Genomic DNA, 23,978 nt, shown 5'->3' with positions numbered 1-23,978 from the left:
GGTCTCACTGCTGTCTTTCCTGTCAATCTGATCTAATATTGGAGATACCAGGGAGCTTAGGTAAGAAGAGGCTGCTAACACTGCTGTCCACTTTGTCAATCTATCTATCTGATCTAATACTGGGGTGCTGAGTTAAGAAGTGGCTGCTAACACTGCTATCAACCCTGTCTTTCCGATATAATATTGAAGATACCAGAGGTACTGAGGTAATAAGAGGCTGCTCACACTGCTATCCATTTGGTCTTTCTGAATGAATATACAGAAGGATCCAACATACCCAATCTTTCTTTCCCTCAACATCTGTTCAGGAAGAGATTGGACTCCGACATACGACACCCCCATTCCTTTGTCCCGATACTTCATTACACAAGAACGCTTGGCTTGGCAAACCAAGCACTTCAGAGGACATAAGAATTGGCCATCTAAATTATCCTGCACATTCAGGCCCTTTTATGATGTTTTGTGGAGTTTATTGACCGGATCATACTGCGACACCACATCTTCTGACCGGTCCACAGGGCACTCAGAGGACGTTACATAATGTAGCTCTTTTCGGAATGTTGAGTTGCAGCATGTATCGGCTTCGTAATTCAGCTTTGCTTTCTAAAAAGATAACCGTCTGCGCCCTTCACTTAAAGGGGCTGTAATCTGGAATATTTGCATCTGACGACTTCCCTATCAGAGTTTTCTGTTTTTGTTTTATTATGTTATAGAAGCAAATGGGCCTTTTTTTGTTCTTGGTTAAGTGGGATTGCAGCTTAGCAGAAATCCAGAGGTGATAAGCGGTATTAGAATGTTAAGTAGCTGTAAGTCTGTCTTGTGTGATTCGCCGTACATGTGACGCTGATCCCATGTTACAAATATGGGGGGGAGTAAAGCCCCCGACTCTTTATGAGAGGCTCATACTGAGCTGATGTATTGCCGGCTCCATCCATTATTCTTTATATCTGTGTACCAACCACTTACACTTCTGCTCAATGTATGCAAACAGCCTTAAATATATAGGCGGATTTTCTCATAATTCACTTGGCGCCAGTTCCTACAATGTAACAGAGACATAAATCCATGTAAACAGTGGGGTTAAAATAAAAGCGTCTACGGCAGTTTATTTGCTAAATTTGGTATTTGCAGGTTTATTTATTTTAAATTTCCCCGTGCGAGCGATAGTAAGTGGCAGCCGGGATTATGATATGATTTTTATTATATACACTCTGCACCGGGGGATTAAAGTGACCTTTACTGGGGTCTGCGAGAGCCTATAAAGATGGAACGTGTAGGGGAGAGATCACACGCAACGGTCCTCGAAAGCGAACAGCTTTGTTTATCTTGTGTAAATGGCAAAAAAGAGGGAAATACAAAGTATCGAAGAGATGTCAGGGCGCAATTATATATTAGATTAGTTATAGTCTGAATATTAAAGGGAACCTCCTAATTTCCCAGATGAAATTTTGTGCATCCACATTCTTGAGCATGCTTCACATTTTAGCTGACGTAGCTGTCAATCAAAAAGAGGAAGGTGGTTCCAGGCGGGGAATAATGAAGAAAGCTGAATCACGCAATGCATTTGTAGTCTAAATTGTATTTAATCTCAAACCTATATTATTCCGCATTGGCTGCAGGGGTGCACACATCATTAGTGCAGCCCAGGAGGTCGGGGGGGGGGGGGCATATGTACCTCCACAGCAAATTGAATTGTGCACTATGATAAGTTCTTGGGCTGCAAAGGGCCCCTATTTTGCTCTTGCTCAGGCGCCTTTTCTCTCTGTGTCCGCCACATGAATTATCGTCCGGTAAAATAATCTCTACATGTTCCCCTTTAAGCTCATTTACATATTTGATTTAGATTTTACTCCCAGGTTTATACATTGAACATTTGTGCATACTCTCTGCCATTACTTGTGCACAAAAAATTCTAAATAGACAACGTAACATCGATATATGGGTAATATCAGCACCAAAATGGTGCATTTCCACAATAGAAATTGACAAACTGCAGATTTTAAAATCATAACAGACATCGATATATGAGCATATTCTGCAGAAAAATGCAGCATAGGTATGACATTTTATTAAAATTTATTAACTTGGTATCATAAAATACTGAGGGTATTAAAGGGAACCTATAATCAATGCTATATGGAGTGAATCTGCAGGTTAATAGCATTCTGAAACGCGCGTCGGGGTATGCGACAAGCAGGATCATCAGACCATACATTAAGGTACAGAAACTCTCCTATATAATTTATTGCACTCAGTTCACTATATACACGAGATATATTTAATAGGAATAATTTTGATCTGTTTTAGCATTTTACCATCAGAATATTTATTTTTTGATAAACAATAACATTATTTTAGATAACATCTAATGATTGGTCTCTGCACAATGCACTTTATTTTCCTGTGTTGTTGCTGCTAGTATAAGGGAACATTCTTGTCCATGAATTGTTTTTTTATAATGTGATTTGAATTTTAAGATATCCTATTAATAAAATTTAGTGTTTTACTCTTATATTATTGTCAAGGTGCCGCCCAGACAGGTTCAGAGTGCTTGTAACCTGCAGATTAACCCCATATCTGCAGGTTAATAGCAATTTCAAGTTCCCTTTAAGTGTAAAAAATCTGTGCATAAAGTCAAGACTAAATAAGTCCCATGTGAACAATGTCTAAGGCTTGTACAGCACGGCTTCATTAAATCAAACCATAATTGAGACTTCTCCCAAAAACGCCAGGAAATTAAAGGAAAAAGGTTCAAGGAAAAGCTTTTTGTGTATAGAGCCCATGGATCTAAAGGGGTCTCTATGGGGTGGGAAACAGGGCATGGCGCGGTGGTGGCTTGAAAAAATGGGTTTGGTTATTGAAAATCATTTTGATTCCAAACAAGCATCAACAAAAGCTAAGTCTATGGATGCATCTCAAGACGTGAGGCATGTTATAGTTGGATTTAGTGTTTTCTACTGCCCCCGTATTATGACCCAATGTTTATGGGACGCAGTGTAACATTGGCCTATGAGCCCAACTTTGGCTTTTTGGGAATAAATAAGGTTTCACGATCATCTCTCTGCATGTAGAGACCAGTGATAGCCTTTGGACTGTAGCCTTTCCTCTTGCTCTCTTAATTTAAATGGGTTTCATATCTCTTGGCACTGAAATGGTTAAGTGGCAGTTTTGCTATTGCAGCATTTCCTAGCAGTTCCTTGCTGAGTGATCAGCTGCACTTGCTAAGTAGTCACACCCTTCAGCTTTAAATAGTGGCGTATCCCAGCATTCCCTGCTGAAGATACAAAGTCATTTGTGTCCTGGCCGTCTTGGAGGAAGGTTCTGCTAATCTAGTTCCTGTGCTCAGGATATATCCTTTTGGTTGTTAATTTTTCCCATTTGTCTTTACTTTCCTTTGTGTGTTGTTAGTGCAGCAATGAGGTTTAGTGAACCCCACCTGCCCCTCACTAGTCAGGGTTACTACAGGGTCTTCCGAGGGTCCCAGGTTCCTGTTCGGTGACAGTTGCGGAGACTGTATAGGGACTGGTGAAGAGAGTAGGGACAGCTGCAGGTGAGGTTAGGAGGAGCCCACATACCCCTCTCACTAGTTACAGGGCCTCCCGTTGTTTTTATGTTCCCATGCCCCCCTATGTACTGTGTTTTTATGTGCTTCAGACGCACGCAAGTCTGAATGCATATCGCCACACTTGCTACACCCGGCAACTGTGACATCAGGACCTAGTACTATTGATAATGTAGTTTTAGCCTTGAGCTGGACAACAACTTTGACTTAAGCATAGGTCACGTTAGCAAAGATTGCTGTATTTTGCCACTTCATCGCTGAACAATGGAGTCACATGGCAAGGTACAGAAACATCCAAGTCACAAAAGGTTGGAACCAATTGGATATTGTGCATTTTCCTACTTGTGATCGGGGCATTTTGTAAGTCATAAAGCGACCCCATTCTCTTGCATTATATTGCAATGTAACAACATAATACAGAAATGTTTTGCAGCACGACGTGCGTTTCGGACATAGGCACGATGTTTGTTGTGGCCATAGTTGTAATGTAGACTAAAATTGCATTATCAGAAGTATTATATTTTTATGCTCAAGATGAGAGTTTTTGCAGCTGACAATTTCTAAGTTAACACCAGGATGAAGCCGCGGTGGAGTTTGCAGTCGTCGGTCAGCATTTTTTCATTTACACTATGTGGATATTTTGCATGTGATGCTTTTTCTTTTATATATTTAGTACATGAATAAATCCCAGTGTTTGCAGTTATAAAAACTTCTTAAACCTCGGTGATCTGTAATCAGGGCGTGTACATTGTAACGACACATCAAGACAAGACCACCATAGTCAGTAATTAGCATGACATAGAGGACTACAAGGGTGTGTACATGGGAGAGGCCGCGCCGCTGATCTCTTCAATGCTCATGGCCTGAAGCAGAGCCGCAGTATTAGGCGGAGATTTATTTATTTTTTTGTTTACATTTAAAGGAAATCTCCACCTCAGGGACATTTCCTGCACCAAAATAAAGCCCAGAATCCAACTGTATCTCAGTCATTGTGTACGGCCGGGGATCAGAGCTCAGACCACAGCAAAGTACAAAAACCTAGAAAAGGCAAATGGTGCAAACTTTTTAATGAAACCGAATTGCAAAAAGTATTTTTTTGCACCAAGTAAATGCGTTTATGTAAAAAAATAAATGTCTAAAGAGGACGACAACTGCATTTATATTCCAGATATACATAGAGATCTGCTATTATTCCAGACAGTTGGGATGTGGATAGCGCTTTACACCCAAAGCATGATGATTAGCGTTTGTGTCCACAATGAGTGTTACTCGCACTTTTGACGCCGCAGCTTTTTACAGTACAAGGAAATATATAAAGATATAGGAATATAGATGATAGAGACATAGATATCCTGCAGCTATATAATGTCCCAATCCCCCTATATATTATTCACTTTCACACTTTAGTTCCTTTCATGTGTCACTAAAGAGTGTTTAGACTAGTTTAACCTAATAATTAATTAATTAAAAAAATTGCATGGGGCCCTATTTTTTTATAACCAGGCAAGGTAAAGCAGACAGCTGGAGGCTGGTATTATGAGGCTGGGAAGGTCTATGGATATTGGGCCTGTCCCAACATAAAAATAGCAGCCCACAGCCACCCCAGAAGTGGCAAATCCATTAGATGCTCCAATTCTGGCACTTTGCCTGACTCTTCCCGATTGCCCTAGTGCAGTTGCAATTGGGGCAATATTTTTTGGGGTTGATGTCTGTTGTGAACTGACAGCTGGCATCAAGCCCCGGGGTAAGTAATGGAGAGGGGTCTATCAGATACTCCCATTACTAACCCAGTAAGGCAAAAGAAAAAAAAACACACAAACAGATTATTTGATAAAACTCTCCCCCACACTTTCCCTGGTTCACCATTGTATTAAAAAAACCTCAGGCATGTAAGGCCGCCAAAGAACACAAATGGAAGCCTGAAAGTAATAAAAACAATTTGACTGTCCCTCTTTCACCAATTTATTAGAAAGGAAATTCGCAAAGTCTGACTTAGTCCAGCGCTTCTCACGACATTCCTTGATTACCTGGATCAAAGTCTATGGAGCCTCATAACGAGGCTCTATAGACTTTGAGCAGTAGCCACTTTCAGCTCATGCTGCGCTCCCGCAAGACCCGGGACTCTGAGCAGTGACGTCAGGAACATTCTTTGATTACTTAGATCAAAGTCTATGGAGCCTCATAACGAGGCTCTATAGACTTTGATCAGTAGTCACTTCCACCTCACGCTGAACTCCGGAAGACCCATGACTCTGATGAGCGATGACGTCAAGAACGTTCTTTGATTACTTAGATCAATGTCTATGGAGCCTCATAACAAGGCTCTATAGACTTTGATCAGTAGTCACTTCCAGCTCACGCTGAACTCCGGAAGACCCAGGACTCTGATGAGCGGTGACGTCAGGAACATTCTTTGATTACTTGGATCAAAGTCTATGGAGCCTCATAACGAGGCTCTATAGACTTTGATCAGTAGCCCATTCTAGCTATAGCTGAACTCAGCAAGACCCAGGACTCTGATGAGCGGAGACGTCAGCAATGTTCCTTGATTACTTCTTGATTACTTGGATCAAAGTCTATGGAGCCTCATAATGATGCTGTATAGACTTTGATCAGTAGTCACTTGCAGCTCACGGTGTGCTCCACGAGACCCGGGATACTGATGAGCGGAGACGTCAGGAACGTTCCTGCAGTGGAAATGAAAGACCTAGATGGACTCACGGACAGCGGCCTAAAGTGTAGTAGGTGAACCATGGTGGGTCTGTTTTGCCTGCGCTGTTGCACTAAGGAGAACTTTTACTTTTTGACTCAATTTTTATTTGTCTGCATTTGCACAAAAAAAAAGTTTTGGCATCGATGATGCTTTGCACATAAAGCGCAGGAGTTGGCGTGGAACATATAACTTCATAGAGACCGGTCCAGGAAACGGTGACATCGTTCTTCCACAATGATCTAAGCTTTAACCGTTTTCTGACCTGAAGTTTTAATCGGGGCTAAAAATGCTCCTCTTAAATCGCAGGTTCCTTATTATTGCCATGGGCGAAAGCAAAAATGTCCTGGCCGACGAGCTGTAAAGAAAAGTGAAGCCGTATAAGTGACCCTCTGTTTCTCCGGCTTCTCTTCCCCAGGGGTGAAATTCATTTCTGCCTTAAAGTCCACACTTTCCTCTGGAATTTTCATTGCTTTCATAACTGAAAGGATTTTTCTCCTGATGTGTGAGCGAGGGCTAAATCCCCAGGATCGCTGCAAAATGTTTAAAATTTAGAAAAGCCATTTGTACCTAGAAATTGCCGGTTTGCTTACTGGATGCAGCGCGATGATGCGATACGTATCCGATAATTCGGTCGGCAACGTAACGTAAGATAACGTGTAGCCTCCTGACCAACAAAGGCTTCTTCACGTCTCGTTTTTGGCTACATCATGAGTATTCACCAGTATATATGGAAGACTCTGATGTACGCTATCGTATAAGTATATAGAGGTGTAGTGCCGGCGGCCGACTTACTCATCCCCCTAGCTGGATCCCGTTCTCCACTGCTGCCACATGCTCTCCTGCCTTCCTCCCCTTCCGGGTCCTGTACATGCCGCACAGGGTTCCCGGGAGTGCTCCTTAAGACGCGTGCACAACAGCCCTCCTCTCAAAGGACCGGCGATCTATTTCCAGATGTTTATGGCTGAGAGGCACTATGTATTAAGGCACCTTCCCATTAGGGAAGGTGCCTGCGCAATGTTCCTAGTTAGTCAGTGTTTCAGTCTACTTCCTAGCTAGGTGTCAGATCCTGAGCTCCTGTCCTGTCATCCTTGTGTGCATCTCCAGTATCTGCCTTCCCATACCTGTGTGCCCCTGTCGTGCTTACCATTCCTGTCCATTTACACGCCTATCCAGTCTCAGTCATCCCGCCTGTACCTGTCTATTCTTGAATCTGTCACCTGCCCTCAGGGTCAGCTTCCACAGTCCCGATCACTGCCCTGGGAGTGGTACCTGGCATCCGCCTCGCGGTTGGCGCTTAGTTAAGCCCCTCCCACTAAGGTGTAAGCCCGGTTCCCTCTGTAGTCCAGTGGGTCCACTAACCACGCTCGCTGCCTCTACATCAGCCATGAGCATTACATGAGGCATTCGTTGGCCAATGACTCCTATTGAAAAAAACGAGGTTGAGCAATTGCTCCTCTGCTCCATTCAAGACTGATCAGAGCTCTGATCCTGGGAATTGAGACCAGTAAGTTATCCCCTGTGAGCCTTTTAATTTAGTGGTAATTTTTTACAGTATTTATTGAAGGGCCCTGGTTCACAGGTTCCTCTGGGCCGTGACTCACAGATTCCTTTGGGGCAAGGCTCACAAGTTCCTCTGAGGGTGTGGATCACAGGTTCCTCTAAGGGTGTGGATCACAGATTCCTCTGGGGCGTGGCTCACAGATTCCTCTGGGGCATGGCTCACAGGTCCCTATTGGGTGTTGATCACAATTTCCTCTGGGGCGAGGATCACAGGTTCCTATGAGGGTGTGGATCACAGGTTCCTCTGAGGCTTGGCTCACGAGTTCCTCTGGGGCATGGTTCACAGGTTCCTCTGAGGGCGTGGCTCACAGGTTCCTCTGAGGGCGTGGCTCACAGGTTCCACTGAGGGCGTGGCTCACAGGTTCCTCTTGGGTGTGGCTCACACTTTCCTCTGGGGTGTGTCTTTAGGCTGCTCTGCATTATTATCCCATGAGCCCATCCCCTCTAAGGCCCATATATCTGTAACCGTATGGCGTATTTACAAAAAACGAAAAGCAGAATACTTAGGGGAGAAGCAGGAATAACAGCAAGAGCAAAAACTGGCCACTTTTGACCTGGTGACAGGTTTCCTTTAAATTGCATGTTAGAGGATAGTCATGATTGATAGCTCGGAATAGCCAAAAAGGAGATGTTACCGGATCCGAATCCTGGCCCTGCAGACCTGGTATCATTAGCATCTTCTATTGGAACCAGATTGAAAGGTGGGAAATATCTAAACAGGATGGTCTTAAAGTGCCCCCCACTATAGCTAAAAAATTGTGCCAATGGATAACTAATACATAGACGCCATACATAGTCCCCTGCTTTTGATCCACCCCGTTGCAATTATTTTATCCCTACTGTCTATGGCAGCGCACTCATGCTGGGATAACAGCTATCCCGCTGTGACCCCAGGAGCGTGCACTCTAAAGCAGTCATTTATATTTTGATGGGAGGGGGGGAATATGGCCAGACAGTTTATCCTTTGGGAGATACAGAGGCTACATTGTTACACATTGTGCAGCTTTTTTACTACCATATATAACTCACAGACGCATGTTTGTGATTGCAACATAGTAATTGATGTCCTCGTAAAATCGGTTCTCCAGAAATATATAAATTAGGAAGCAGCGCACCAGACATAATAGATCTAGAATCCCGAGGCGGGGGGCACCGGTCATTTTCCTTGTCTCTCTTGATTAGTGTTCCCCCTACAATCACAGCCTCAACATCAGTACACAGGGCCTGGATTTTAGATCTTTTAAAGGGGTTGTCCAGAATTTAGAATAAATCACATTGATGACCCTTAAGTATCTGCACCAACTGCGGTAGCTATTTGTGATAGTTTTCTGGAGCAGAGTAGAAATGCAAAGCGGCGATCAGATCGATTGCTAATATGTTTATGCATAAATCCTATTACATTTTATAAGTTTAACTGTATAAAAGAGTAACTAAACTTTTACTTTTTAATACTGTTGTCTCGCATGGAAAGTTCAACTTTACAAACCACTTTCTAAGGGAAATTGTGTTCATTCCTGTGAAAAATACATGAAATTTGCTTCCAAACCCCTGATTTTTTCACACTATTCGCCTTAGGCTGTACAGATATCAGAACATACTCATGTGGAGTACAGATGATGGCAGTGATGGGTCAGCTCAAAATGTACTCTTGTGGAGAACACATGATGGGTCAGCTCAGAATGTACTCTTGTGGAGTACAGACGATGGCAATGATGGGTCAGCTCAGAATGTACTCGTGGAGTACAGATGATGGCAATGATGGGTCAGCTTGGAATGTACTCATGTGGAGTACAGACGATGGCAATGATGGGTCAGCTCAGAATGTACTCATGTGGAGTACAGATGATGGCATTGATCGGTAAGCTCAGAATGTACTCATGTGGAGTACAGACGATGGCAATGATGGGTCAGCTCAGAATGTACTCGTGGAGTACAGATGATGGCAATGATGGGTCAGCTTGGAATGTACTCATGTGGAGTACAGACGATGGCAATGATGGGTCAGCTCAGAATGTACTCATGTGGAGTACAGATGATGGCAGTTGTCAGTTCCGAATGTACTCATGTGGAGTACAGATGATGGCATTGATCAGTCAGCTCAGCATGTACTCATGTGGAGTACAGATGATGGCAGTGATCAGTTCAGAATGTACTCATGTGGAGTACAGATGATGGCAGTGATGGGTCAGCTCAGAATGTACTCATGTGGAGTATAGATGATGGCAGTGATGGGTCAGCTCAGAATGTGCTCATGTGGAGTACAGATGATGAGAGTGATGGGTCAGCTCAGAATGTACTTATGTGGAGTACAGATGATGGCAATAATGGGTCAGCTTGGAATGTACTCATGTGGAGTAGATGATGACAGTGATGGGTCAGCTCAGAATGTACTCATGTGGAGTACAGATGATGGCAGTGATCAGTTCAGAATGTACTCATGTGGAGTACAGATGATAGCATTGATCGGTCATCTCAGAATGTACTCATGTGGAGTACAGATGATGGCAGTGATGGGTCAGCTCACAATGTACTCATTTGGAGTACAGATGATGGCATTGATTGGTCAGTTCAGAATGTACTCATGTGGAGTACAGATGATGGCAGTTGTCAGTTCCGAATGTACTCATGTGGAGTACAGATGATGGCATTGATCAGTCAGCTCAGAATGTACTCATGTGGAGTACAGATGATGGCAGTGATGGGTCAGCTCAGAATGTACTCATGTGGAGTATAGATGATGGCAGTGATGGGTCAGCTCAGAATGTGCTCATGTGGAGTACAGATGATGAGAGTGATGGGTCAGCTCAGAATGTACTTATGTGGAGTACAGATGATGGCAATAATGGGTCAGCTTGGAATGTACTCATGTGGAGTAGATGATGACAGTGATGGGTCAGCTCAGAATGTACTCATGTGGAGTACAGATGATGGCAGTGATCAGTTCAGAATGTACTCATGTGGAGTACAGATGATAGCATTGATCGGTCATCTCAGAATGTACTCATGTGGAGTACAGATGATGGCAGTGATGGGTCAGCTCACAATGTACTCATTTGGAGTACAGATGATGGCATTGATCGGTCAGCTCAGAATGTACTCATGTTGAGTACAGATGATGGCAGTGATGGGTCAGCTCACAATGTACTCATTTGGAGTACAGATGATGGCATTGATCGGTCAGCTCAGAATGTACTCATGTGGAGTACAGATGATGGCAGTGATGGGTCAGCTCAGAATGTACTCATGTGGAGTACAGATGATGGCGATGGCAGTGATGGGTCATCTGAGCTCCTGTTATTCAGAAAAATCTCTTGCAGCAGTTTATCCCTGGACTTGATGACACAAGTGCTGAGCTTATCATCACTGCCATCTTCTGTACTCCAAATGAGTACATTCTGACATTAATGCAGCTGAAGGCAAATAGACTGCCGAAAAAACAGGATTTGGAAGCGGATTAAATGTTTGGGGTTTTTTTTACAAAAATGAAGCCAAATCCACTAATAAAGTCATGTATAAAGTTTCATAACTTGCCGAAGTGCACAAAACTATTTAAAAAACAGTTCTGAAAGTTTACTTACTTTTTAAAGGATTCTTCCAAAAATCACAAGTTATCCCTGACCGCTGGGACCCCCAGTAATCCTATCACAGAGTCTCTGCATAGGCCCGTCTTGAATAGAGCGGAGCTGCACTTGACCTCTGCTCCATTCATTGTCTATGGGACTGCTGGAGAAAGCCATCTACAGAGCTCAGCTATATCCTGATGTCCCGTGCGTTGCTCATTGCATTAAGATCACTGATTAGTAACCCTCAGTGTCGGGCTCCTATGATTTGCTACATGAAGTATCACATGAACAGTCTCTGACGGGAGCAGAACTTCTGCAGGGAGAAATTTGATTTAATGAATGCATTATCCATGGGGAGAGCAGTGAATAAAACCACTGCCCCAGATCTGGTGAATCACACTCAGTAAAGACATGTTACATAATATTTATCATTATGCGCTCACAAAACATTCTGTTCTGGATCATCCACATCAGCTGCGTCCTTAAATACAGAAATAACAAAAACACTAAATAACTTCATGGAACCAATAATGAGAATTCCAGAATTATTCCTTGATACATTGTAGACTTTGCGTTTTCAGCAGTTACTTGACTTCTCGCTTTATGACCTGCATAGATTTTCGTAACAGATTAAGGGAACCTAAAGAAAATGTAATTTTCGGTAATTTCCGCTTCAGTGGGCGTATGTCTGCCGCTCGATTACCAGAACGCCGGCTGCTATTAACAGATATGGAGTAAAAACCGAATCCTGCTCATAAAGGGAGGGATACTCAAAGTTGAGTTGTAGTTCCTGTTCCACAGTAAGTGCTTCTGGCTCCTGTAAGTGTACTATTCAGATCTTGTCTCTAAACCCCGGATCTTAGTTACTTTTTTACGCCCATTTCCCTGACTCTGACGTTACCTCCTGGCTCCAGATCTCCAGCTTGTACCCCGACCTCTTCTCCACTTTCTCCCTGTGTTCCATACGTGACCTCCTGGCTCTAGACCTCCGGCTTGTACCTCAACCTATTCTCCGCTTTCTCCCTATGTTCAATACGTGACCTCCTGGCTCCTGACCTCTGGCTCGTACCCCGACCTCGGCTCCGATTTCCGCCCGTTCCCCTGACTCTGACGTTACCTCCTGGCTCCAGACCTCCAGCTTGTACCCCAACCTCTTCTCCGCTTTCTCCCTGTGTTCCATACGTGACCTCCTGGCTCCTGACCTCTGGCTTGTACCCCGACCTATTCTCCGCTTTCTCCCTATGTTCCATATGTGACTTCCTGGCTCCTGACTTCCGGTTCGTACCCCAACCTCGGCTCCGATTTCACCCTGTATTCCATATGTGACCTCCTGGCTCCTGACTGCCGGCTTATACCCTGAGCACATCTCTGCCAGCTCCCAGTATCCTGTTGTGTGCTCACGCTTTCCACCCCGGCTTGTTTGACTACTCCTCTATTCACTACTTACTAGATGTATCTAGTGACACATAGTGATGGAGCATCACACTCAGCTTTGGATACTCATTTTTGTTAATCTTAAATTAGTCTCATGAGGTTCATTGGACTCCAAGAAAGATTTTTTTTTTTAGCAAATATGGAAGGTAGGTAGCCATCTGTTTCTGAGCTACGATACCACTCCCTCCTCAGTGCATCATGAAATGCGATGTCCACTACACATGCCACAGGGACCCCATGAGACTAATAGTGAAAGAATTTTGGTGCAACTAATTGGAGGCTAAAAAGATTCCCCAATGATAAACTGATGACAGCTTGTCCTGCCTTTGTGAGCTTGAGTAACTGGCTATAAGCGCTGGGTAAACTTTACAGGAAAGAGGCTCCATACATCAGACGAAGCGGTGACTTCTGCTATCGATTTTGTGTATAGAGCTCACCAACTCACTGTGAGGGTGATCAACGAGCGGCACAGCCTCCGACTAGAGGTGGTGAGTTATCCTTCAAAAAGAGACTGGACAGAGGTCCCTTCCAACTCCACCATTCTATGACTCTGTGAACTCTCCCCTACAGATAATATCAGGGGAGACAAGGATTGGGCAGTTGTTTTCTTAAAAACCTGATCCTTTTGGGTTTTTTTGGGGAGAGATGTCTGTCTGGCTTTTTCCGTTCTCCCTGTTGAAGACGAACGAACACTCATCCGAGCCGAGCACTCGTATATAGATGAGTCAGGAGAGAGCTGGCGACCAAATGAATGTCCAGCTGACGGCCATATGGCCAGATGATGTGTTTAATTTAAGAAATGAAACATTGCAAACTTCTCATTTACATGAATGGGCCGGGTCCTCCAGAATGAGAGTTCCTCGCTGTAGCCACTGTCTACTCTGGATAATACATTGAAGCTCCCGCCGCCCTCCATACACATTATATAGAAGACAGCCGACCCTGACGACTTCAGAACCGGCCGACCATCTGTGTAGGGGGGACCCTCGACACCCACCCCAACAGTTGCTATAGGGGGCAGTAGGATTAGGCTGTTGGAGTTTCATCGATCCATCCTTTCATTTTCATGGTGGATAAGCCGGCACTCCTGGGATAAGCGCTGGTGTCTGGAATAACCAGGAAAGAAGAGATCGGCCGGAAGTGATCTCATCTGGACGTCCAGACTTAGGTCTCTAATTTGTGCCAAAGCAAAGGGATCACTTTTAAATAAAAAAACAAGTGCCACTTACTGTACCACCATAATTTCCTGCAGTGGTGGCCTCCACCGGGAATGTCTGTGGTTATAGCCCACTTATTTAGACACTTGACCGCGAGGCCTCTGATTAACTGCAGGAGCGAGTGACTGATGAACCGGACGTCATCATTTCCGGTGGGATAACGCTCCGACCCAATCAGTGAATTTAGGGGTGAAGTGACTGAATATCACGACTTCCGCTCCCGGAGCAGAAATCCTACATGCTTAAGGGTGCTTTACACGCTGCGACATCGCTAACAATATATCGTCGGGGTCACGTCGTTAGTGACGCACATGCGGCGTCGTTAGCGACATCGCAGTGTGTGAGACCAAGGAGCGACGATCAACGATCGCAAAAACGTCAAAAATCGTTGATCGTTGACACGTCGCTCCAAATCATAATGTCGTTGGTGTTTCATTCCGCAGGTTGTTTGTCGTTCCTGCGGCAGCACACATCGCTAAGTGTGACACCGCAGGAACGACGAACATCATCCTACCTGCATCCACCGGCAATGAGGAAGGAAGGAGGTGGGCGACATGTTCCGGACGCTCATCTCCTCCCCTCCTCTTCTATTGGGCGGCCGTTTTGTGATGCCGCTGTGACACCGAACGCACCTCCCCCTTGAAGGAGGGATTGTTCGTCGGTCACAGCGACGCCGCCGACCAGGTATGTGCGTGTGACGCTGCCGTAGCGATATTGTTCACTACGGCAGCAATCTATCATCCCACCCATTCTCTACGCTCTGCAAATGACTTTCGACTAACATCCACACTAATTCGAACCTCCCACTCCCGAATCCAAGACTTCTTCCGAGCTGCACCAAACCTCTGGAACGCTCTACCCCAAGAAGTTAGGACAAATCACAACTTACTCAGCTTCAGACGCTCCCTAAAAACGCATCTTTTTAGGGTGGCCTATCACACTCCCTAGCCAAACTAATTTCACCTAATCCCTCTACAACTTCTCAGAACATAACCCCACGTCAAACCCCACGTCAAACTCCATGGCACCCAAATGCATCTCAAGGCTCTGGCCAACTGGTCCAGGAAGCCATTATCTATCCCCCATGAGCTGGCTGGATTGTCATTTTAAATAAACACTTGTACCTTGCCCCTCCCCCCATCTCATTGTAGATTGTAAGCTCTCACGAGCAGGGTTGCCATTTTTCCTTTTAAATATTGTATCCTCTATAATTGTTACTTGTCTGTATATGTTTATGTATATGATATGTATATGTTCCTCCTGAATTGTAAAGCGCTGCGGAATATGTTGGCGCTATAGAAATAAAGATTATTATTATTATTATTATTTCGCACGAACGACGGGGGCGGGTGCTATCGCTCGCGACATCGCTAGCAATCGCTAGCGATTTCGCAGCGTGTAAAGCACCCTTAAGGCTGTGTGCACACTTTGCATTATTGTTGCGTTTTTTTCAGTGCAAAGGCTGAAAGGTTTCCTGAGAGTCCTGAAGTCTCCGTCACACGTTGAGTATTTTCTCATTGCAGATTTGGTGCAGATTTAAATTTTCAGCGTGTCCATTCTTGCAGTAATAGTAATGAATGTGAAAAATCTGCATCAAAATACGGGGCAAAAATATACGTTTTTCTCTGTGTTTTTCCTGCCAAGAAAGGCTGAAATTTCTGCACCAAATACTGGACATGTGCACGTAGCCTTAAGTCTTTGACCTTCGTGCCATTGATTGCTGCTGTGTTTGCTTATCGCGGGTACGTGTGACAATTTGTTCTGGTTACACTTTGGATGCAGTGATGATTATTACACTTGCAAACGACGTTGACTTTTTCTATAATGGCAAGTTGTAAGTCTCTATGGGAAATTTACGCAACGACTGATGTGAGTGATTGTCTACAATCACATATGTGCTATACAGCAAAGCAACAGCAATGGAGCATGTACAACATCCACCATGGCTCCGAAGACTAAACCTAATTATATATTAAAAAGTGGGGAGGTGAAGGCCCCCGTAGACTTTAGACTAGTGTCGACAAAACCGCCGATATCAATGGGTTCAACCGACACTCTGGGCACCACCAGATATGTCAGATTCCTGACTGCCGATCGTATTGATCGCCCAGAGATAAGCCGCCGGCTGACATGTTTGTTGGCGGTTTTCTCATAAAGAGCACAGTAGCGCTCCACCGAAAGAGAGGTGGTCAAGATGGCTGATAGCTAGCTCATGTGTATGGTCCTCTGAAGGGTACAATAGTGCCACCATGGTTGGTTGGTCAAGGCTAGCTAAGTATTTAAATTGTGTCCCTATCCATTAGTGGTAGGAAAAGGAATTACATGTCTAGATTTTTTGACCAATAACCCTTTAAAGGAGTTCATGATCTCAAATAAAATATCTCTAGCACCGGGTAGGGGGTTTCAGGACATATCCAGACTTTGCATCGTAGAGGAAATTAATCCTTGTTCGATAATTCTTTGGCAATTTGGCAAATTTTTGAATACAGTGTAAAGTTGTTTTCACACTATGAATTTTTTTAGGCAGGTTTTGACCCTCAGATATCATCGCTCCAAAGAATCTTTCTGCTCATTTATTATAAAAATGACCTGAGAACTAGCAACTAAACTAACAGGTAGCCCGGGTACTTCCTAAATCGAGGAAGGGCCTTAAATAGCTGTAGCCCCTCAGCTGACCTGAGAGGCACTTCCGGGTGAAGGGACGCTGGCCTTTTAAGAAAAGGGGCGTGGCCACATGCGCAGCCTTCATGCAGAGGCCGGAAGCGGTGCACAGACACTCTGGGAGACAGCAGCTTGGGATGTGACGGGACAAGACAGCAGCCGCAGGACTCCTGAACAGGTGAGGAAACCGAGGTTCCCGCGGGGGGAGTGGGGCAGGACAGTGCGGCGGCGGCGGCACAGTTATGGGGGTCAAAACACCGCAAAAATGCTTAAAAAAAAATAACCCACACACTTAACATAACGACAACAAATACAACATTACTTACAAACATTTTCTGGAAATGCCCGAGAAAACTGATGCTTCGGGAAAAATGCACAGAGAAGATGCCGGCATTTTCTGAAGCAGTTTCCTCTTGGAAGTCTCATTGTTTTAGCCCTTGTCAAAGAGAAGCGGAGTGTGAACGTAAACTAAGGGTTCACACAGATATCCGCGCAAATCGGTCTGATGTTGGACCCCAATGCATGGACTGGCCGCGGCTCTCCTGACCTGATCAGCACAGCTTAATAGAAATCTATAATGCTCCAATCCGGAGAGCCGCGGCCGGTCAATGCATTGAGGTCCGACATCAGACCAGTTGGCACAGATGTCAGCTTGAGCCTTAAGACCTTCACGTTACACTCTCTCCTAACACCTCCTGCGTAGCTCTGAATGATGGCTATGCCGGCCATTGCGACAGGCATTGATATCTTGCCCATGCCCCATGTTGTACGCCCGCTGTTCTAGGTAACGGTCTCACTGACATACTACACATATTAATAGGGCCATCTTCCACCACTCGAAAAGAAGGTGCATGCGCAGTTTTAGGAACTCATGGCGCATGCACAAGATTTCAGTGCTTGTCACAACAAGATCAAGAGTGAGGCTTTAGCCCGGGTTAAGTGAGGACATCTGGAGAATTTCCAAGGGCTGGAGACAATTGAAGAACAATTGCCAGATGATCATTTGCATCACTGACAGATTTGATCGTCTCTACAAAGCTCCCTGTACTGTTTCGTTGGCGTCCTGGGTTCCAGTTCTTCAGCGCTGTTCCGACTCTTTATACTGGTTACATTTGCTCGGACCTGATAACAGCTGATCGGCGGTGGTCCCGGGTGTCTCCCACCAATCTCATATTGATGACCTTTCCTAATTATTTTCTTGGCTCCTTTAATTTTCTGTTTCTGCTCAAAAATGGTAATAAAAATCTGCAAACTTTAGAATGAGTTTCTCAGATATATTAGAAGCCTCTCTATCTCTGAAAGAGCCCATTTCCCTACGTCCTCTAGAGTTCCCAACAGTTAAAGAGCAAACACCTCATCAGTAAATGCACGGGTAATTACAAGTATTGCCAAAATACAGATGCCCCATGACCAAGGAGCAAATACAGCCCCTAAAGCTTTGTTAATGGGATCCATGAATTACAAAAACTCCAATTATTCTAGAATTCGCCCTCCCCTGTCAAGGGAATTTGCAACTCTATAGGTCTGTGACAGTGTGCACTTTGTGGATTAGTGATCCTGATTAATGGGTATAATGTCAGTGTGACCCCAGAATTCAGGCTCAGGAGCTCGTCTCATTAACATGGCTAAGTCCTAGTTGTGTCTTCTCTTACATACAGTCCTGGTTAAAAGTCTTGACACCGCTGAAATTGTTCCAGAAAATGAAGTATTTCTTCCAGAAAAAGATTTCAGTTATACGTTTATTCCTTTGTGTTTATTGGTGCTACACAAAATAACAGAGAAAAAAACGCAAATTGGACAAAATTGCACACAAAACCCCCAAAATGAGCCAAACAAAAATAATTGGCACTGTCAACTTAATATTTAGTTGCATACTCTTTGGAATAAATAACTGCAATCAATCGCTTCCTATAACTGGCAACAAGCGTCTTACTCCACTCACATGGAATCTCGTACTCTTCTTTATAAACTGCTCCAGGTCTGTCATATCTGAAGGCGTCTTATCTTCTCCCAACAGCAATTTTAAGATCTCTCCACAGTTGTCAATGGGATTTAAATCCGGACTCATTGAGGCCACTTGAAAACTCTCCAGCGCTTTGTTTCCATCCATTTTTGGGGCTTCTAGAAGTGTCAAATCCCATGACCTAGAACTATACCCAGCTTTCTGACACCAGGCACTACATTGCCACCCAAAATCCTTTGGTAATCTTCAGATTTCATGATGTCTTGCCCAGAGGCAACAAAACAACCCAAAACATCTCTGACCTCCACCATATCTGACTGTAGGTGCTGTGATTTTTTCTTTGTAGGCCTTATTCTATTTATGGTAAACAGTAGAATGATGTACTTCACCAAAAAGCCCTATCTTGGTTTCATCTGTCCACAAGACGCTTTCCCAGAAGTAATTGGTTACTCGTGTACATTTTGGCAAACTGCAGTTTAGCTTTTGCATGTCTCTGTGTCAGCAGTGGGGTCCTCCCAGGTCTCCTCCATAGCATTTCATTTCATTCAGATGTGGATGGATAGTTTGCACTGACACTGATGCCTCCTTATCCTGCAGGACGGCTTGCATTTCTTTGGGACTTTATTGGCGTGGCTTATCCACCATCCAGACTGTTCTGCCTTACAACCTTTCATCAAATTTTATTTGCTGTCCACATCCAGAGAGATAAGATACAGGCTTGGAGGACATTAGACAGCAGTACTGAGCTGTGTAGATGTGAATCCAGCTTATGAGGTAAAAGACTTGTTAGAAAGCTCAGCACAATCTTTTTTTTCTCCCTCTTTCTCCACTCTCTTCCTTTCTCCATAGTGTGGAAGCTGACACCTCCTGTCCGTAGTCCATCTTATCTCCAGCAAAAGGTGTTGAGCTGTTTTTTTTTTGTCTAAGTGAATTATGGATTAAAGGGGGAAGAAGTGACTCATAAGTAGACAAAGAAGCAGATTTTTCTGATAGGATATATTACAAAGTTTCTTATATGTGTTTGTACTGTTGATTTATGCAGTTTGATGACAGAACAGTTCCCATTAAAGCCCCCAAACCAAGAATAACTTAATTCTGTGTTACAATGAGTCATGTACCTCCGGGAGTGATAATATCTTAAAATGTCTTAAATCTATTACTGAAGGATCTAAGTGGGTGTGACTAGTAATGTGGGACATTATTTACACCTGTCTTTCATAGAGAAATCAGAAATGGACGTCGAAAACTTATCCGACAAATAGAAGTGTAAATGAAGCCAAAAATTGGATAGAGAAGTAGAAAGCATAATTTAAGAGAACTCGGACAAACCCCATAATAATCAATGAGGTTCTGCCACAGATCATTAATCACCTCTATTGCAAAAAATTGAACCAACAAACGGAATGTAAAAGTGTGAACGAAGTCGTAAATGCAATGCTCCTCATTGTTAAAGTTTTGCAAAAGTGGGTGAATATATCAACAATGTATCTGTCCATGAATAAATTACCATAAGAAAAGTGTAGGAAGGGATTAGCCAGGATTAGAAAGCAATAGAAAGAGGAATAAAGAGATAGGCAGATAAGCACAATAGAGAGCAAGGAAAGAGAAGAGCAGAGGGGGAAGAGAGGAGGAGAGAGAAGGGGACAGCGGGGGAAATAGAAGAATATTGGAGGGGGAAGAGACGAAGAGAGAGAAGAGGGCAGCGGGGGAAATAGAAGAATATTGGAGGGGAAGAGACGAGGAGAGAGAAGGGGGCAGCAGGGGAAATAGAAGAATATTGGAGGGGGAAGAGACGAGGAGAGACAAAGGGGACAGCGGGGGAAATAGAAGAATATTGAGGGGGAAGAGATGAGGAGAGAGAAGGGGGCAGCAGGGGATATAGAATATTGGAGGGGGAAGAGACGAGGAGAGAGAAGGGGGCAGCGGGGGAAATAGAAGAATATTGGAGGGGGAAGAGACAAGGAGAGAGAAGAGGGCAGCGGGGGAAATAGAAGAATTTTGGAGGGGGAAGAGACGAAGAGAGAGAAGGGGCAGCGGGGGAAATAGAAGAATATTGGAGAGGGAAGAGATGAAGAGAGAGAAGAGGGCAGCGGGGGAAATAGAAGAATATTGGAGGGGAAAGAGACGAAGAGAGAGAAGGGGCAGCGGGGGAAATAGAAGAATATTGGAGGGGGAAGAGATGAAGAGAGAGAAGGGGCAGCGGGGGAAATAGAAGAATATTGGAGGGGGAAGAGATGAAGAGAGAGAAGAGGTCAGCGGGGGAAATAGAAGAATATTGGAGGGGGAAGAGACGAGGAGAGAGAAGGGGGCAGAGGGGGAAATAGAAGAATATTGGAGGGGGAAGAGACGAGGAGAGAGAAGGGGGCAGCGGGGGAAATAGAAGAATATTGGTGGGGAAAGAGACAAGAAGAGAGATGGGGCAGCGGGGGAAATAGAAGAATATTGGGGAGGAAGAGACGAGGAGAGAGATGGGGTAGCGGGGGAAATAGAAGAATATTAGGGGGGGAAGAGACAAGGAGAGAGAAGGGGGCAGCGGGGGAAATAGAAGAATATTGGCGGGGAAGTGACGAGGAGAGAGAAGGGGCAGTGGGGGAAATAGAAGAATATTGGAGGGGGAAGAGACGAGGAGAGAGAAGGGGGCAGCGGGGGAAATAGAAGAATATTGGAGGGAGAAGTGACGAGGAGAGAGAAGGGAGCAGCGGAGGGAAATAGAAGAATATTGGAGAGGGAAGAGACGAGGAGAGAGAAGGGAGCAGCGGGGAAATAGAAGAATATTGAGGGGGAAGAGTCGAGGAGAGAGAAGGGAGCAGCGGAGGGAAATAGAAGAATATTGAGGGGGAAGAGTCGAGGAGAAAGAAGGGAGCAGCGGGGAAATAGAAGAATATTGAGGGGGAAGAGTCGAGGAGAGAGAAGGGAGCAGCGGAGGGAAATAGAAGAATATTGGAGGGGAAGAGACGAGGAGAGAGAAGGGGGCAGCGGGGGAAATAGATGAATATTGGAGGGGGAAGAGATGAAGAGAGAGAAGAGGGCAGCGGGGGAAATAGAAGAATATTCGAGGGGGAAGAGACGAGGAGAGAGATGGGGGCAGCAGGGGAAATAGAAGAATATTGGAGGGGGAAGAGACGAGGAGAGAGAAGAGGGCAGCGGGGGAAATAGAAGAATATTGAGGGGGAAGAGATGAGGAGAGAGAAGGGGGCAGCGGGGGAAATAGAATATTGGAGGGGGAAGAGATGAGGAGAGAGAAGGGGTCAGCGGGGGAAATAGAAGAATATTGGAGGGAGAAGTGACGAGGAGACAGAAGGGAGCAGCAGAGGGAAATAGAAGAATATTGGGGGGTGCTATCAGTGATCAGGTAGTGTCTCTCTCTATATATGGAGGTGCTATCAGTGGGAGCCTCTATACATGAGGGAAGTCTCTGTACATGGGGGGGGTGCTATCAGTGATCAGGGGATGCCTCTATACATGGGGGTGCTATCACTGATACGGGGATGCCTCTATACATGAGGGGTGTGCTATCAAGGGGGCCTCTATACAAGGGGGGAGCTATCAGGGGGGAATTTATACATAGGGGTGCTATCAGGGGGGTATCTATACATGGGGAGGTGCTATATGTGATATGGGGAGCCTGCATACATAGGAGGGTGTGCTATCAGTGGGAGTCTCTCTGTCTGGGGGGGTTGCTATCGGGGGGGGGGGCACTAAACATGGGGGGGTAGTATCAGGGGGAGCCTCTATATATGGGGGTGTTATCAGTGATTCAGTGATTAGGGTGCTAGCAGGGGTGCCTCTATACATGTGGGGTGTTATTAGTGATTAGGGGGTGCCTGTATACATGGGGGTGCTATCAGTGATGAGTGGAGCCTCTGTACATAGGGGGGTGCTATCAGTGATTAGGGGGTGCCTGTATACATGGGGTGCTATGATGAGTGATGAGTGGAGCCTCTATACATGGGGGGTGTTATCAGTGATTAGGGGGTGCACTCTGCCTGTATACATGGGGTGCTATCAGTGATGAGCGGAGCCTCTGTACATAGGGGGGTGTTATCAGTGATTAGGGGGTGCCTGTATACATGGGGTGCTATCAGTGATGAGCGGAGCCTGTGCACAGTTCCTGCAGTGCTGGCAGAGCAGGTTGTGGTGCTGCAGCCACTTCCTCCCAGCAGAGGAGAGGAGGGCTTTGTGTGACTGGTGTAGAGTTTCCATTGCTGGCTCTCCTCTCCTCTCCTCCCTGTGTCGGGCTCTCCTCTCCTCCCTGTGTCGGGCTCTCCTCTCCTCCCTGTGTCGGGCTCTCCTCTCCTCCCTGTGTCGGGCTCTCCTCCCTGTGTCGGGCTCTCCTCTCCTCCCTGTGTCGGGCTCTCCTCTCCTCCCTGTGTCGGGCTCTCCTCTCCTCCCTGTGTCGGGCTCTCCTCTCCTCCCTGTGTCGGGCTCTCCTCTCCTCCCTGTGTCGTGCTCTCCTCTCCTCCCTGTGTCAGGCTCTCCTCCCTGTGTCGGGCTCTTCTCTCCTCCCTGTGTCGGGCTCTCCTCTCCTCCCTGTGTCGGGCTCTCCTCTCCTCCCTGTGTCGGGCTCTCCTCTCCTCCCTGTGTCGGGCTCTCCTCCCCTCCCTGTGTCGGGCTCTCCTCTCCTCTCCTCCCTGTGGCAGGCTCTCCTCTCCTCCCTGTGTCGGGCTCTCCTCCCCTCCCTGTGTCGGGCTCTCCTCCCCTCCCTGTGTCGGGCTCTCCTCTCCTCCCTGTGTCGGGCTCTCCTCTCCTCCCTGTGTCGGGCTCTCCTCTCCTCCCTGTGTCAGGCTCTCCTCCCTGTGTCGGGCTCTTCTCTCCTCCCTGTGTCGGGCTCTCCTCTCCTCCCTGTGTCGGGCTCTCCTCTCCTCCCTGTCTCAGGCTCTTCTCTCCTCCCTGTGTCGGGCTCTCCTCCCCTCCCTGTGTCGGGCTCTCCTCTCCTCCCTGTGTCGGGCTCTCCTCTCCTCCCTGTCTCAGGCTCTTCTCTCCTCCCTGTGTCGGGCTCTCCTCTCCTCCCTGTCTCAGGCTCTTCTCTCCTCCCTGTGTCGGGCTCTCCTCTCCTCCCTGTGTCGGGCTCTCCTCTCCTCCCTGTGTCGGGCTCTCCTCTCCTCCCTGTCTCAGGCTCTCCTCTCCTCCCTGTGTCAGGCTCTCCTCTCCTCCCTGTGTCGGGCTCTCCTCTCCTCCCTGTGTCGGGCTCTCCTCTCCTCCCTGTGTCGGGCTCTCCTCTCCTCCCTGTCTCAGGCTCTCCTCCCCTCCCTGTGTCGGGCTCTCCTCTCCTCTCCTCCCTGTGTCGGGCTCTCCTCTCCTCCCT

The 23,978-nt window shown here is 45.9% G+C and overlaps 1 protein-coding gene across 2 annotated transcripts in view; it reads left to right on the top strand.

The window, feature by feature from the left end:
• Window positions 1–23,978, top strand: part of ARHGEF3 (Rho guanine nucleotide exchange factor 3) — a 354,608-nt gene that overhangs the window by 273,979 nt on the left and 56,651 nt on the right. The gene's annotated exons all lie outside the window — the stretch shown is intronic.

This window comes from Anomaloglossus baeobatrachus, chromosome 8, assembly GCF_048569485.1.
Source record: "Anomaloglossus baeobatrachus isolate aAnoBae1 chromosome 8, aAnoBae1.hap1, whole genome shotgun sequence".
Lineage (NCBI taxonomy): Eukaryota > Metazoa > Chordata > Amphibia > Anura > Aromobatidae > Anomaloglossus > Anomaloglossus baeobatrachus.
The sequence above is the reverse complement of the archived record's forward strand: the minus strand, read 5'-3'. Positions and strand labels throughout refer to the sequence as shown.